The 14,307-nt window shown below is 52.9% G+C and overlaps 1 protein-coding gene across 2 annotated transcripts in view; it reads left to right on the top strand.

Moving 5' to 3' along the window:
- The first annotated feature begins 2,720 nt into the window (after positions 1 to 2,720).
- PITPNM2 (phosphatidylinositol transfer protein membrane associated 2) overlaps positions 2,721 to 14,307 on the top strand; it is a 144,967-nt gene continuing 133,380 nt past the window's right edge. For both annotated transcript variants that reach the window (XM_060170800.1, XM_060170804.1), the window contains exon 1: positions 2,721 to 2,807. The gene's annotated coding sequence lies outside the window, so the exon portion shown is untranslated. The remainder of the gene's footprint in view (positions 2,808 to 14,307) is intronic.

The following is a 14,307-nucleotide window of genomic DNA, read 5'->3' as shown; positions in this document are numbered from 1 at the left end:
AAAAGTATTGCCAATGTAATCAAAATAATTGCACCTTTGAATGTTCCATAATTAGACTTCTAAAGGTGCTGGCCTGTGACACAGGAGCACATGAAGGAAGTGGCTGCCACTGAACGTTTGGAAGATCTATATGAAGATTATGATTTGCTTTTGGAGTTTGATAAGCAACCAAAATTTGTTCCCCTTTTTAACTCAGAAAAGCCAGGTGCTTTGCTGAATGCTATTTGAATTCTGAACTCTGTACTTATAAATGTAGAAAAGTTAGACACTTTTGTCATTTTAATTTTTAGATATCTCAAAAGCAGTTTTCACTAAATTTTAATGTGCCATTTGTGCTGTGAGTCTCTAAGAAGCTTTTTAAAAAATAAATACATATCTAGAGCCCTTTAGGAATCATAAAGGTAAATCGTATTTACCCATCATAAGTGATTGTACATGGTTATGAGATTTGCAGGTCTAATTAAACCAATTATATTGCACAGATTTTGCAGGAGATAATTGCCTGCCTTGCCAAGAGTTCTGTGGCAGTTTAATAATATATTAAACTACACCAGTATTCTTAGGACCTGTTTGTTAAGCCTTCCCCTTTTGATTTGTGTTTTATTTCAGCAGACCCCTCTCAAATAGGAGGAATCAAGCCATAAATTTGCATTTGCTGGACATTATATGTCATGTCATCGCTGTGACTACAGACTTCAAAGATAATGTTTTATTCACAATTTCACTGTAACAGTGACCAATATAACGTGAGAAATTTGCTTCCTATAGTGCTGCTGACATTAGACAAAGACCAGTGCTTGTTGCAGTTCTTAAATCTAGTCAAATGCTGGAGTAATGAAATTGTAAGCTCCATGAGAGCAGGGACCATCTCCTCTTCATTCTTGAACACAGGCACTTAATAAATATTTGTGCATACAAATAACTGTGATATTAGTGTATTTATTCCTAACTGGCTAACTGTGGGATCTGGTTTTTAATGGTGTTAAGTCTTCCGCGTTACTGGTCTGAGGGCAGTCATTGCAGGGTTACAATGGCAGCCGTCCAGGTGCTCTGTTCCGACTGGCCTACAGGCAGAGCCTCACTCTGGAGATCTGTATGCTCTGAAATGCTTTTTTTTTTTTTCTTTTTACTTTTATTATTAGGTTAAAGCACAAGTACAGGGAGAAGTAGCAGCAAAAGCGTGTGTCATCCAATCCGGTTTCCACGGGTCCTCAGGCAAGGAGGATGGTTGTACAGGAGACAGATGATGACTCAATCCCTGGCCGACTCAGAACAGCACTGGGGCTGAAAACCTTTAATGGGTCTTAGGGCACCCCTTGGTGGAGGGAAGGAGTTGAGGGTTTAGTGTTTATGGGGACCCCTTCACTTGTCTCCGTGTGATCATGAGGCGTTTTGAGGCAAGCTGTGTTACGGCGGCTCTCCTGGCCCGTTCAGTGTCCAAGGAGATGGGACAGCCTTTGGTCAGGGTTGTTCTCTCTGACTTGATCTGAAGTCATCTTGGAGCGCTTTAACTTGAGCTTGCCCTTGCCCTTCCAGGGGAAGGCGCTCCCCCGCTTCTCTCGACCTTATAATACTTAGTGATAGGTAAACTACCCATAGGTTTTGGGTGTGCCCTGTTTAATTCAGTTACTTCAGATCTTGACAAACAAGGCCATCCTTGCTCAGTCTAAATATACGCTTTATGATTTCCTTTAAATTTCACTCAGTACCCTCTTGGTCCAACTGGAGCGTCCAGTCGGGAGGGAACATCAAGATGAAGCTCTTTCTGATCCTCGGCCAGTTCCTTGAGGTCAGGGACTAGAACTTACCCTCTGGCTACTATTACTCCCACGACTTCTGATGACCAAAGAGCATTTTCATTTTTTGGTCCAGACCATATTTGGGATCCTGAGGAGAGAACTCCTTGATGCCTATTTCTGCAAATCGGGTCGGTAACTGATGCAAGTACCCGGCATCAAGGTTTGGACTTCAATTAACTACCTTTGGTTTGTCCACACATTCCAAATGCCTTCCGAAGTCTACCGCAGTTCGTTCCCCTTGATTTGTCATTTTACTCCCGAAGGACTTGATTTTTTTGTTTGTATTTTTTTCCAATTTCTGCAGATCTCCTCGTTCCCTTCCCCTCTTACTGTTCGCGAGTCTCCCGATAGGCGAGGCCGATGGTGTTAAAGGGGCCGAGAGGTCGTGGGCCGGGTCCAGCGCCCGGGGCCTCCCGCGCGGAGGCGAGCCCCGGGCTTTCGGGGGTCGCCGGGGCGACAGCACGTCCGGCGCCGGAGCGGGGCCACCAAGTTTGCCGGGTTGCTCCGGGCGGAGGCCGGCCCTCGGGACGGGCGGAGGCGGCGGGCGGCTCCCCGCGTGGCCTGACGGAGGCGCAGGCCTGCCGCCGAGTGAGGGAATGCGAGGCGGGCCCGGCGCGCACGGGCAGCAGCGGCCGCTGGGGCGCGCGGGGCACGGCGGCGCCGCGGCGTAGAGCTGTCAGGGCGGTCCGCCGGCGCGCCCGGCCCCGCGCCCCGCCGGCCGCCGCCTCCTCGTCGGCCCGCGGCCCGCGCTCCGAGCGCCCAGACCCGCGGCGGCCCGCACGTGCGCCCGCCCGCCGCCCGCCCGCCGACGGCCGGGGAGCATGCCCGCGGGGGCCCGGCCGCTCGCCCGGGGCCAGCTGGCGGCGGCGGCGGTGGCGGCGGCGGCGCGCGGAGCCGCGGGGCGCAGCCGGCCGGGCCGGGGCCGCGGGGCCGGGGCCTCCCGGGCGGCGTGAGGCGGCGGCGGCCCAGCGCTGCCGAAGAGGACGAAGCCGCGCCGCGCGGAGCGGGGTGAGTGTTTCGGCGGCCCGGCCGGAAGGCGGCGCGGCCGGGCCCCCTCCTCTGGCCCGCGCGGAGCCCCCGGGGAGGGGACGGGGTGGGGGCGGGCGCGGGGTGGGGACCCCGGCCGGGCGGCGGCTCCCGGAGGCCCAGGCCCGCCCGCCCGCCTGTCCGCCGGCCCGCGCGCTCGGCGGGAGGGAAAAGTAGGAGACCCGTGCCCCGCCGCCCCGCTCGTGGGGGAGGGTCTGGCGCGCGGGGATCCCGGGCTCAGGAAATCGCCCCCAGCCCGGCCCCCGGGAGGCGCTGGCCCTCGGGATTCAGGGGGTCCCCCGACGCTAATGCCTAATTTCCGTCGGTTCCGGCTGGGGCGCGGAGGACTCCCCTCCCCCAGTGACAAGTGTCAACGGCGGCCAAGGGGCAGGTGTGTGTGCAGTGCTGGGAAGGGGCCGGGAGGAAGTGGTGGCCAAAGCCCTCGGTCTAGCCTTCTGGGCTTCCCGCCTCCACCTGGACAGCCCTCCAGCGCTGGCCTGGCTGGGTGGGTGTCCGGGGCCTGAGCCCGGGGTGCGGCCCTCAGAGAGGGGGCCAGGACTGGGAAGAAGTGCTGCCGGTGTCCCCCTCGCTGGAGGAAAATCTGGCCCCTCTCCATCCCGTGAGTCTCCCTTTGCTGTTGCAACCTGAGGGGCCGGCGCTGTCTCAGAGCGGCGAGCTTCCTCCCTACCCGCCTCAGCCTTGCTTGTCAGGGGCAGGCAGGGCTGATGGGGAACTTGGGGAGAGGGAAACGCTAGTGCCCGCCTCCGCCATAACGTGTAGCTAATTCCGCCGGGAAACCTCAAGTGGACATTCTGAATAAATAGAGTGTGTTTGCTAGGCAAATGTCATTTCAAGGCAAATCTTTAGCTCTGTCCCTTTTCAACGCATTTGCTGCCCCTGCGTAAATTCCAAATTCCTCATCCTACACTCCTCTCCCTGCCTCTGAAATAGGGACTGGGGCAGTTCTCCAAAGTCTCAGGCCTCCTTGCGTCCTTCCCTTCAGAATCAGGGTTCTTCAAAGGGGACCTCCTCTGGGCATCTTTCTCGGTCCCCTCCTAGCTCTCTCCCCAGCCGCTACCTGGGAGCCACTGGGGCTATAGGCTAGAGCCCCCCGCCTCCTTTCTGAGGGGAATGTGGTAGATGCTCCCCGTCATCTGAATCTCCCTTGCGGCCAAGCCCCCAGCGTGACTCATCTCTGCTCTGAACTCCCACTGCACCTTATCTGTGTCTCTTGTGTGACTCTTATCACCGCCTGCCGTATTTTATAGTTACTTTTGGGCCTGGCTTATCTCCCTGGCTGGATTGTGAGCTCCTGGAGGATGGAGGACAGGGGTGGAGTTTGATTCATCCCTGGTCCCCCGCCCTGGGTCAGCACCCTGTGCACCGTCAGCGTCAGTGTCTGGATGCACTAGAAGCCCCCTCCCCAGCTTGCCTCTGGGGACCTAGTTTATCTGACTCCTGGACGGTCCCTGTTAAATTCTTCTTCTTCTTCTGTGATCGGAGGAGATTCCCAGCCCTCTCCCTTTGCAGAGAGAAACACAGTGAGTTAGGAAGGGCTGTTTTTCTTATAGGGAGGGACTTGCCAGATGACTAGGACAGTACATGCTCTGCTATGACGATGGCCCGGCACAGACTCTGGGCTCTCTGGGCATTGGGTGTGGAATGGGCTTCTCTCTTTGGCCTTCTGCACTCGCCGTGCAGGGGATGCAGCAGAGTAACTGAGCTGTGGGTGTCAAGGCTCCAGGCCTGGCCGTCCCATAAGGTCGTACGAGCTTCACTGAGTCACTTGGTTTCTCTTGATCTTGGTTGGTCCTTCCTTATGGAATCTGAAAGAAAATTCCTCTGCTTGTATGAGGCCCTGTAGGATTTGGGCCTTGCGTCCTCTGCCTTAATGACTGTTGGTTACCGAGACCCAGGCTTGTTGTCTTCATTGACCTTCCCAGGTGGAGTCCATCACCTCCACCTTTGTGCCACCCTAATGTAACTTAGGCAGCACGGCAGTTAAATGTTACTCTCTGCCTCCCTGCCAGACTGAGCTCCTGTGGGGTCAGCACCGAATCTCATTTCTCTGCATCCCCCATGCCTGGCACATGGGAGGCTCTAGGTAAAATGTCTGTGGGATAAATGGTGAGGAGCTAAGAGCCCTTGTCCCAAGTGGACTGTACATCCTCTCTCACTGGGGCCCAGCTTTGCCTTCCTCCATATCTAGAGGCCTCTTTTAAAACCAGGCAGATGTTCTCTTAACCATCCCATCCCGTTAAGGCTTTCCAGCTTGGTCCCTGAGAAGAGCCAGTCGTGGAGAATGTACAGTTCATTTGTAGAGATTAGAAGAGGAAACTTCTGGTGATGGATTTCCCTGGTGGCGCAGTGGTTAAGAATCTGCCTGCCACGGGCACGGGTTCGATCCCTGCTCTGGAAAGATCTCACATGCTGTGGAGCAACTAAGCCCATGCGCCACAACTACTGAGCCTGCGCTCTAGAGCCCGCGAGCCAAAACTACTGAAGCCCGCGTGCCTAGAGCCCGTGCTCTGCAACAAGAGAAGCCACTGCAATGAGAAGCCCACGCATCGCAATGAAGAGTAGCCCCCGCTCGCCACAACTAGAGAAAGGCTGCGCACAGTAACAAAGACCCAACGCAGCCAAAAGTAAATAAATAAATTTATTTTTAAAAAAAAAAAAAAGAAGAGGAAACTTCTGGTGCTTCATGATCGCTGCCTTGCTGCTTTTGGAGAAGACAGCGGGGGGGTGGGGGCGGGCATGTGCTCTGTCATGGAAGGACAGTGATCTCACGCCTGCGTCCTCAGCCATGGGCAGGAGACGTGGTCAGCCTTGCAGACAGCCCTCCTGAAACCTGCTCACCAGGACCCCCTGCCACTAAGTGGTCTTCAAATAGCTTCCCTGTAGGTCCTTCCGTCAATGTTTATTAGGCTTTCACTGGGTACCCGGGATGTGATCACATAGAGCCATGGCGGCCACGGCAAATCGTCGTCTGGCTTTGCTCTAAAACCAGGGCTAACCGTAACGTGGGGCGTTGCCCCCTCTCTGCTCAAGTCTTACAGAGTCTCGTATGAAAAATTTCTTTTAGAATGTATGGCCAGGCAAGATTTGCCTCCCCTGTGGGCGGGGAATGTAGGTTGCTTCTTCCTTTGATAACGAGAAGGAAGGTGGAGCAGGAAAACAGGCATGGTTTGTGTGCTGCACGCACACAGCGTGTGCGAGGCTTCCCCACGAGCCCTGCGCGTTCGATGGTGTTCTTCCTCCATTTTCCCAGAGAAAGAAGTCAACTGATTTGCCCTAAGGCACTCCGAGTTTGTACCCAGTTCTGCCAGACTCTTCCTGTTCCACCTACGCTGTCTTTCCAACTGATTATGGTCACCTCCTCTTCCCTGGCTTCCAGGATGCTGGGAGCACAATGCTATATTTTCATGTAGTGACTGTATTCACTTACCCTTGTGGTCAGCATACTTATTTCTACTTTACCGTCTGTCTATGTGCACGTATATATGTAAGTGTAAATCTATCTGTATTCTTTATAACTCATCACAAAAGGTTTCTGGAAAACTGGACAGATAAGAGTTGAATACAGTACGTAACATTGCACCTAAAGCTTAGGCTGACTCACGGTGTGGTTAGGGAGATGCGTCCCACGGGTAACACCGGGCATGTGAGATAAGTGTTGCTTAAACAGCAGACAGGCTTCAGAGGAGGAGACACCCTTTCTGGGTAAGGCGGTCAGGGTTGACTTCCTGGAAGAGGTGGGATTTGAAGGAGGCCTTGAAGAATGGGTGGAGTTTTGATAGTCAGGGCACCTGGAAAGGTGTGTAGGATTTAGAGTCAAATTTGTGGTTTTCACCACGGCCCTACCGGAAAAGGTTCCTGCGTGAAAGGAGAGAATCGGTCTGGAGGGAAAGTGGGGAGCCTGGTGGTGCCTTTTCAAGTCTTCTCCAGCCTTGCTGGAGGGTCTGGGAACACTGGAGCTGGGAGGGCTGTACCCCATTAAGGATGAGAGGGCGAGGCTGACAGAAGAGCAGTGACTTGCCAAGGCCTGTCCTGCAGCCTGGAACCCAGGTCCCTAACTACCAGCTTGGTGCTGGCTCTTTATACTGGCGAAGTTGAAGTCGGACAGCAGCCCTGTACATCAGCCCTTTCTTCCTGTCAAACGGGTACAGGGGTACCGTCTTCCTCACTCCCAGCCCAGCAAACACCAAGAAAAACCCCTGCTAAGCCTTTATGACCAAAGGCAGAAAGAGCACTGTTGCGGAGGAGAGCTGGCATTGTGGTCCAGACTCTGCGCTCCCAGTTCAGCGGGCCCGGATTCCATCCCTGGTCAGGGAGCTAGATCCCTCATGCAGCAACTAAAGATCCCACATGCTGCAACTAAGACCTGGCACAGCCAAATAAATAAGTATTAAAAAAACAAACGTAGAGACGTGGATGGATCTAGAGACTGTCATACGGAGTGAAGTAAGTCAGAAAGAGAAAAACAAATATCGTATATTAACGTATATATGTGGAACCTAGAAAAATGGTACAGGTGCACCGGTTTGCAGGGCAGAAAGTGAGACACAGATGTAGAGAACAAAGGTATGGACACCAAGGGGGGAAAGTGGCAGGGGAGGTGGTGGTGGTGCTGGCATGAATTGGGAGATTGGGATTGACATATATACACGAATATGTATAAAATAGATAACTGATAAGAACCTGCTGCATAAAAAAAATTCAAAAATTCAAAAAAAGTAAAATAAAATTGCTTTAATCGTTTAAAAACAAACAAAAAATATAGTTACCGTTGAAATCAAGTGCGTCAGAATAAAAATTAAATTTGAAAAAAACAAAAAAACACAAAAAACTGCCTTTGCCAGAGGACAGAAACAAAATGAACCAACAGGCAGGATTCCAGCAACAGACAAATCAAACCCAAGCAAGAGCTTTGGGGAAGAGCATCAGGAAAGCGGTTTCATGCCCTCTCCTCACTGAAGCCCCGAAGCCCTGAGGTCCCGCTTCCCTCTTGTGGGAAGGTGTTGGGAGTTGGGAGTGCAGGGGAAAGGCAGAGAGTTATGGAAAGAAGCCGCAGGACTCGGGGACCCCGAGGCTGATTTCCATCTCCAGTGATGCTAATAGTCAGCTGCAGGAGCGATGGCCTCATAGAGCGGAAGCCCTCGAGTATAACACATCCTAGGTCACGTGTGCACACAGTCGAGGCCCATTCCTGGCAGTTCTGTCAAGGGCCCTGAACCACTGCTCTTAGGTGAAATGCGGAGTTAGGTTCCCGCCAGCCTCTGGTCACAACGTATTTGTCCTCCGATCAATACATAGCTCTCTTATGTGTGTTTCTCTTGAAAGATGCCTTATTTATTATATGTTACTGATTCATTAATTGAACTCAGCCAACAGCACTATCGCTCCCGCCTGAGCGAAGCTCGTCTAACACCCGAGTTTCCTCCATAAGGTACATCACAGCCTCCTCGGCTCTGAGCAGCTCTGAGCACCAGGCAGTGCTTCAGCTTCGTGCTCAGGGCCGTGTTAAATCACTAACAAAAACAGCACAAAAGTGTGAAAACTGTGGCAGTACATGGATCACGGAAAGGACACTTGTTGACAGTTTGAACTGAAACAGGAGGCAGAGGGCCACCTTGTTTGACCTGTGCTGCACGTTGGGCGTTGGGTGACTCAGTTTCCCCCCCCCACCTCCACCCCGTGCATGTCTGCAAATGACCTCGTAAGCGCGGGCGATCGTCAGTTTCTGGGTTACAAGTAAACTGTAGCAAGTGGGCGGATTCGTAAATACGGGAATCCGTGAATAATGAGTAAGGACAGTTTATACAAAGTAGTTCCACAACACAGCATTCCGGAGAGATAAGGAGGGACGGTTGCCACATTTACAGAAAGGAAAGAGGCTCAGAGAGGTTAGTGACTTGTTGGAGTTTGCACAGGTGGCTGGGGCCGAGCCAAGACTTGCACCCACTCCTGGCTGATCCCAAGTGTGGTTCTTTCCTCTCAGCTCCTGCAGCGTTTGCGATGAGATTCTTTCCTCCTCGTGCTACCCCCCCACCCCCACCGCAATGACCCATCTGCCGTCTTTGTCACTGTGTTTACCCCCATGGTAACTCCAGTGTACAGAACGGGGCCCCTCGTGGACGCTCAGTAATTACTTGGTGAATGAAGGCCAGGGCCGCAGTGTCTTGGGTTTGCTCTGTCTCGGGTGCCAGAGGAAGGAGAAACATCCGGGCATAGGCTCCCCACCTCGCCCTCCTATATCCCTTCCAGAAGGGCACCCATCTCCCCTTTCCACAGGAGGTCCCGTGTTCTCGTACACAAGGGGGTGTCGGCAGCCCCACGTCTAACAGAACTAACTGGTCTTTGCTGGGAGGCGCCAAGGGCAGCCCTTCGCCCAAAGGAATGATCCTTTTCTTTTTTTTTTTTAAGCTTTTACCATTTAAAAAATACATATATATTTATTTATTTGGCTGCACCGGGTCTTAGTTGCGACACGCAGATCTTTGTTGCCGCGTGCAAGATCTTCCTTGTGGCATGCAGGGTCTTTAGTTGCAGCCTGCGGGATCTAGTTCCCTGACCTGGGATCAAACCCCAGCCCCCTGCATTGGGAACTGGAGTCTTAACTCCTGGACCACCAGGGAAGTCCCAGAAATGATTCTCTTGAGGCATTTCAGGCCAGCATGGGGCTTCCCGGGTTCCCAACCCTCAAATCCTGGCTTTCTTACTCCTTCTTAGTCCTGGAAACCTTTCCAAAAATGTTCTGCCTCGTGTGCCCTGTGAAGAGTTGGTACATAAGTAATAGGGATTATTGCTCTTTCTTCTCTCCCAGGTTCTTTATTTCCCTTTTTGGAAATGGTTCCCCGCGAAGGATGGAATTTTCTCTCTCTGCAGCTGGGGGGCTTTCCCCCAGGTCTCTGTAGGGTCTGGCTGACTCATCGGCTGTGCTGTGGAGCAGGGCGAGAGCTCTCTCCCGCTGCTGCCCTGCTGGACTGAGTCAGGCCCTGCAGCCTCCTGGCCTCACCTGGCCATGGTCCACGAAGGAGTCAGGCCCCAGGGAGCGCCCACCAGGCGCCAGGGCCCTGCGTGAGGCGGGTGGAGGGAGGGCTACTCCGTGGGGGCTGCCAGCTGTCCCTCTGCTATCTCTTTACAGACCCTTGAAAACCCACCTTGAAGGGTTGGGGTCAGGGGCTAGGCATCGGGGTAGAAATAGGCGGCCATTCCCATTTCCAACAGGGAACAGCTTCCATCCGGGCGTGGGGCTGCCGGGGAGGCGGGGCTTCCCGCAGATGGGGAGGCGCGCTCGAAGCCGGTTTATCGCTGGCTGGTCCATTGCTCTCTTCTGTCCTGCTGGGCACTTTGTGAGAGTTGACTTTTCACTTGCGGGTTTTTTTTTTTTTTTTTTTTCCATAAGAGGGAGAGATACCAGACATTTTCTGCAATTAGAATTTTTCCCTCTTGGGTAATCACAATGGACAAAAAGCATTTAAGTCTTTTGAAAACCACACGGAAGCAGGAGCCCGGGGACCGTTCAGTTGGCAGGGACGGCCAGCCATGGAGGCAGTTCGGGGCTCTTGCATAAGGAAACAGCTATTTCACATTTATTTGGGGTTTGCTTCTTAAAGCATATTTCAGTTAGTTCATCAGTGCTGTGCATCTGACAGGCCACACGTTCATTGTGGTTGAGCCATCTGGGAGGTGGGAGGCCTGCAGCCTTCCCCATGGCAGTCGGTAACTACCAATTTGAAGGAAATTTGTTTGATGTGTTTAAGAACCCAACACTAAAACACCATTAATAACAAAAGCTTCAAGAGTTCTGAAAGCATTCCCCCTTGTTGAGCCATCAAGTGGACATGCATAACTTAAGGTCTCGTTTCTTCCCCTACTCCTGTGACATTTTCCAACCCAGTGAAGCAGAGTTCTGAGGTGGCTTGTTTCATTGATCCAGAGCACGATTTGCACTAACCTGGTGTGGAAAGGGGGCCACGCAGCCTGGGCATTTGCTGCTAGGAGTAGCAAGGGAGGTGGTGAACAGATCCCCACATCAGTATTCAGCTGAGCTCCCAAGCTGCTCGTTTCATCTCGGGTCCCAGCCTCACTCGGGTGACTCACCCGAGCATCGTGAGGTCATGGTGACGCATGCTGACCAGCGCGTCTGCTCTGCACTCCTTGGGTACCAAGGTTTAGAGCACCAGTTACACCCATTTCTCTCTCTTTTTACCTGTTATTTCTCCTGGCAAACTGTCCCCTTTCCTGAGGAACGTTCTGACTTTCCAGCAGGGAGGAAAAGAGGAATTCAGCATCTTAGGAGAATAGGGGAGCCGGAAGGAGCGTGGGAAAAAACCAAGTCCAAGGGTTTGACCTTTCAGGAGGAATGACTTTCCGTTTCCCTGAAACCCTACCACCCCAGGCTGGGCGTGGAGCAGGATTGAGACTCACCACATGGTTGTAAACTGGAGGCCGGCTTGTGAAACCTGGGATGTTCGGTTCACTCAGGTTTGTCCTGGTGGCCTGGGAGCTGCAGGACTGGTGTTTGGAGGGTTTAGGCTGATAATGGTACCCATCCTGTACCCAACCAGACTGATGCTTCATGATAGACTTTTCTGAATACTGAGATTCCTGCCCAAGGAGAAGGCGGCAGGCCTTCCCTCTCCAAACCATAGGGATCCCTGGTCTAGCCCAGCTGCTCTGCAGGCGGAGGGACCTTGGCTTATTTGTCTTTGAGTCCCTGGTGCCCAGCATAGTGGCCTGGTGGTGACTCAGGGCCTGATGACCATTTGTGGGGAGGCGGTGGCTAGAGGTCCAGAGGCAAAGCGGCCTTTCTCATTCATCCACCTTTTGTGTAACACCCTCCATGGTACGGAGTGCTTCTGCCCGTTGTGCTTCATTTGACACCCAGAAGTGCTGCTGTGCCCACTTCACAGGTGAGGAAACTGAGGCTCGAAGAGGTCATGATTTGGCACTCAGTGCTTTCAGCTGTCGTGTTTCATACACGGGCACACTACAGCTCAGGGAGGTCATGAGTTGGGCCAACCACAGAGGAGGTTACCTGCTGGCCAGGATTCTTGTCCTAATCGGGGTCCTCGATTCTTCAAGTTCACGTTGTCACGTCCATTACATGGCCCCTGCCATGTTGTTACGTTGTTGTTGTTTTTAAAATCCATCAGGGGAAGTCCCTGGTGGCCCAGTGGTTAGGACTCTGCACGTTCAGTGCTGAGGGCCCGGGTTCGATCCCTGGTCTGGGAACTAAGATCCCGCAAGCCACGCAGTGTGGCAAAAAAGAAAAAAAAAAAAAAATCCGTCAGTATTTCCTGATCTAGTTCAGTCTGAGCAGTGCCCAGAAGCTTTCAGTTTGGGTTTGTGTGAGTTTTTTGTTGCTTTTCTTTTTTTCCAGAGAGGAAAACAGAATTTCTCTCCTTTTGTTCTGTAGCTTTTGCTCTCCAAAGAGGCCAAAAGGCACCATGGATTTAGAGCAGGATTAGATTCCCCAAGATAGGGTTGCACGCTCTGGGGTCACGGCCACGTACCTGAGTTGGAGCCCCCATTGGGATCCTGTTGTCAAGTCTTGTAGCCACACGCCTAGGAGGCTGTGGTCAGAGGCTCCACCAACTGTGTGTCTTTGAGGTCTTGGGAAGTGGTGCCTTTTCCTTCCCTCAGGTCAGAGCCGCTTTCAGACTGGCTGAGTTAGGAACCCCGTTTATGGGGGTGGGACAGGCATGTTTTTAAAAGGGCACAGTTCAGAGTGGGCTGGGGCTTGTCCATGAGGGTGGGCCCTGCTCACCACCCCCTCTGGGTTCTCAGCTGGGGCTGGGTCAGTTTGCTCTGGCTTGTCCCCCTCTTCCTGCCCCACTTCTGACCTTCTCCTTGCTCGTTAGAGAAAGAGCAGGGACCCAAAGTGGCCTGGTCAGGACTCAGCGGCAGGTGGGGCAGGAGGTGGAGGCCAACGCTTTGTCTCTCCCACCTGCACCGCAGGTGGCTGCCTTGCGATGTCCTCTGAGCTGGGAGAGCTGAAGGGCCTGTGGCCGCCAGGCGGAGAAGAGACACAGGTGGGTCCCTGTGGGAGCCTCTGGCTCAGGCCGGGGTCCCTTCAGCAAGAGTTAGAGGGTCTGCTTTTCCCTGGGGCTCCCCACACTGTGTGAGCCACTCCCCGGACTGTTGTTATCTTGGCGTGGCTCCCGGGGCCCAGGCGTCCCAGCTGGGCCGGGCGGGGGCTCCCAGGGGCAGGGCCGAGTTATACCTTTTTGGCTTCCTCGGAGCACCTTGCCTTGATCCGAGCTTGGAAGAGGGCTTAATGAAGCCTCTGACGAAGAAAAACTTGGGGAAGGTGGTCTGGCCCACCTGTTCTCCCAGGAGGCTGCCTTCCAGATTTCTCCTGCTCTCACTAGAATCCTAACCTGCTCAGAAGGACACACACCCGGAAGGATTCCAATCCCCTGTCTGTGCTCACACCTGGACGCAGAGGGAAAATGGAGGTCCCAGTGTGTGCAGTGCACGGAAGGGGCAGGAAGGGCCGCTGGACAGATGCCCAGCAGAAAAAGAGGGCACCGGGTGAGGCTTTGGATGCAGGAGGAGAGAAGGCCAGAGAACGGGAGAGTTTCTTTCCTTTCCTTCTTTTTTTTAAAATTGAAGTGAAATTCATGTAACATAGAACTGACCATTTCTAAGTGTGCAATTCAGTGTCATATAGCGCATTCACAACGCTGTGCGGCCACCACCTCTGTCTAATTCTAGAGCATCCTCACCACCCCGAAAGGAAACCCCAGGCCTGTTAGCAATCATCCTCCATTCTCTCTCCTCCCCTGGCCCTTGGCCAGCACTGATCTACTCTCTGTCTCTATAGATTTACCTATTCTGGACATTTCACATAAATGGAATCGTACAACGTGTGACCTTTGGTGTCCGGCTTCTTTCATGTAACAAAATGTTTTCGAGGTTTATCCATGTTGTAGCGTGTATCAGTGCTTCATTCTTTTTTTTGAGTGGTGAAATACACATAACATCAAATTTACCATCGTAACCACTTTTCAGCGTACAGTTCAGTGACATTAAGTACATTCACATCGTCGTGCAACCATCACTGCCATCCGTGTCCAGAACTTCTTCGTCTTCCCAAACTGAAGTTTTGTCCCCATTAAACAACAACTTCCCATTTCCTCTTCCCTCCAGCCCCTGGCACCCACCATTCTACCTTCTGTCTCTGTGAATTTGACTCCTCTGGGTACCTCGCATAAGTAGAATCATACAGTGTGTGTCCTTTCACGTCTGGTTTATTTCACTGAGCAGAATGTCCTTCAGGTTCATCCATGCTGTAGCATGTGTTAGAATTTCCTTTCTTTTCATGGCTGAGTAATATTCCACCATATAGATAGACCACCTTTTGTTTATCTGTTCGTCTGTTGATGGACACTTGGGCCATTTCTGGGCCAGCGAGGTGTTGACTTTGGCTTGCCCCTGGACGGGGAACAGTGAAAGACAGCTGAACTAGGAG

The sequence above is a fragment of the Lagenorhynchus albirostris genome, chromosome 14 (assembly GCF_949774975.1).
Source record: "Lagenorhynchus albirostris chromosome 14, mLagAlb1.1, whole genome shotgun sequence".
NCBI classification, from domain to species: Eukaryota; Metazoa; Chordata; class Mammalia; order Artiodactyla; family Delphinidae; genus Lagenorhynchus; species Lagenorhynchus albirostris.
The sequence above is the reverse complement of the archived record's forward strand: the minus strand, read 5'-3'. Positions and strand labels throughout refer to the sequence as shown.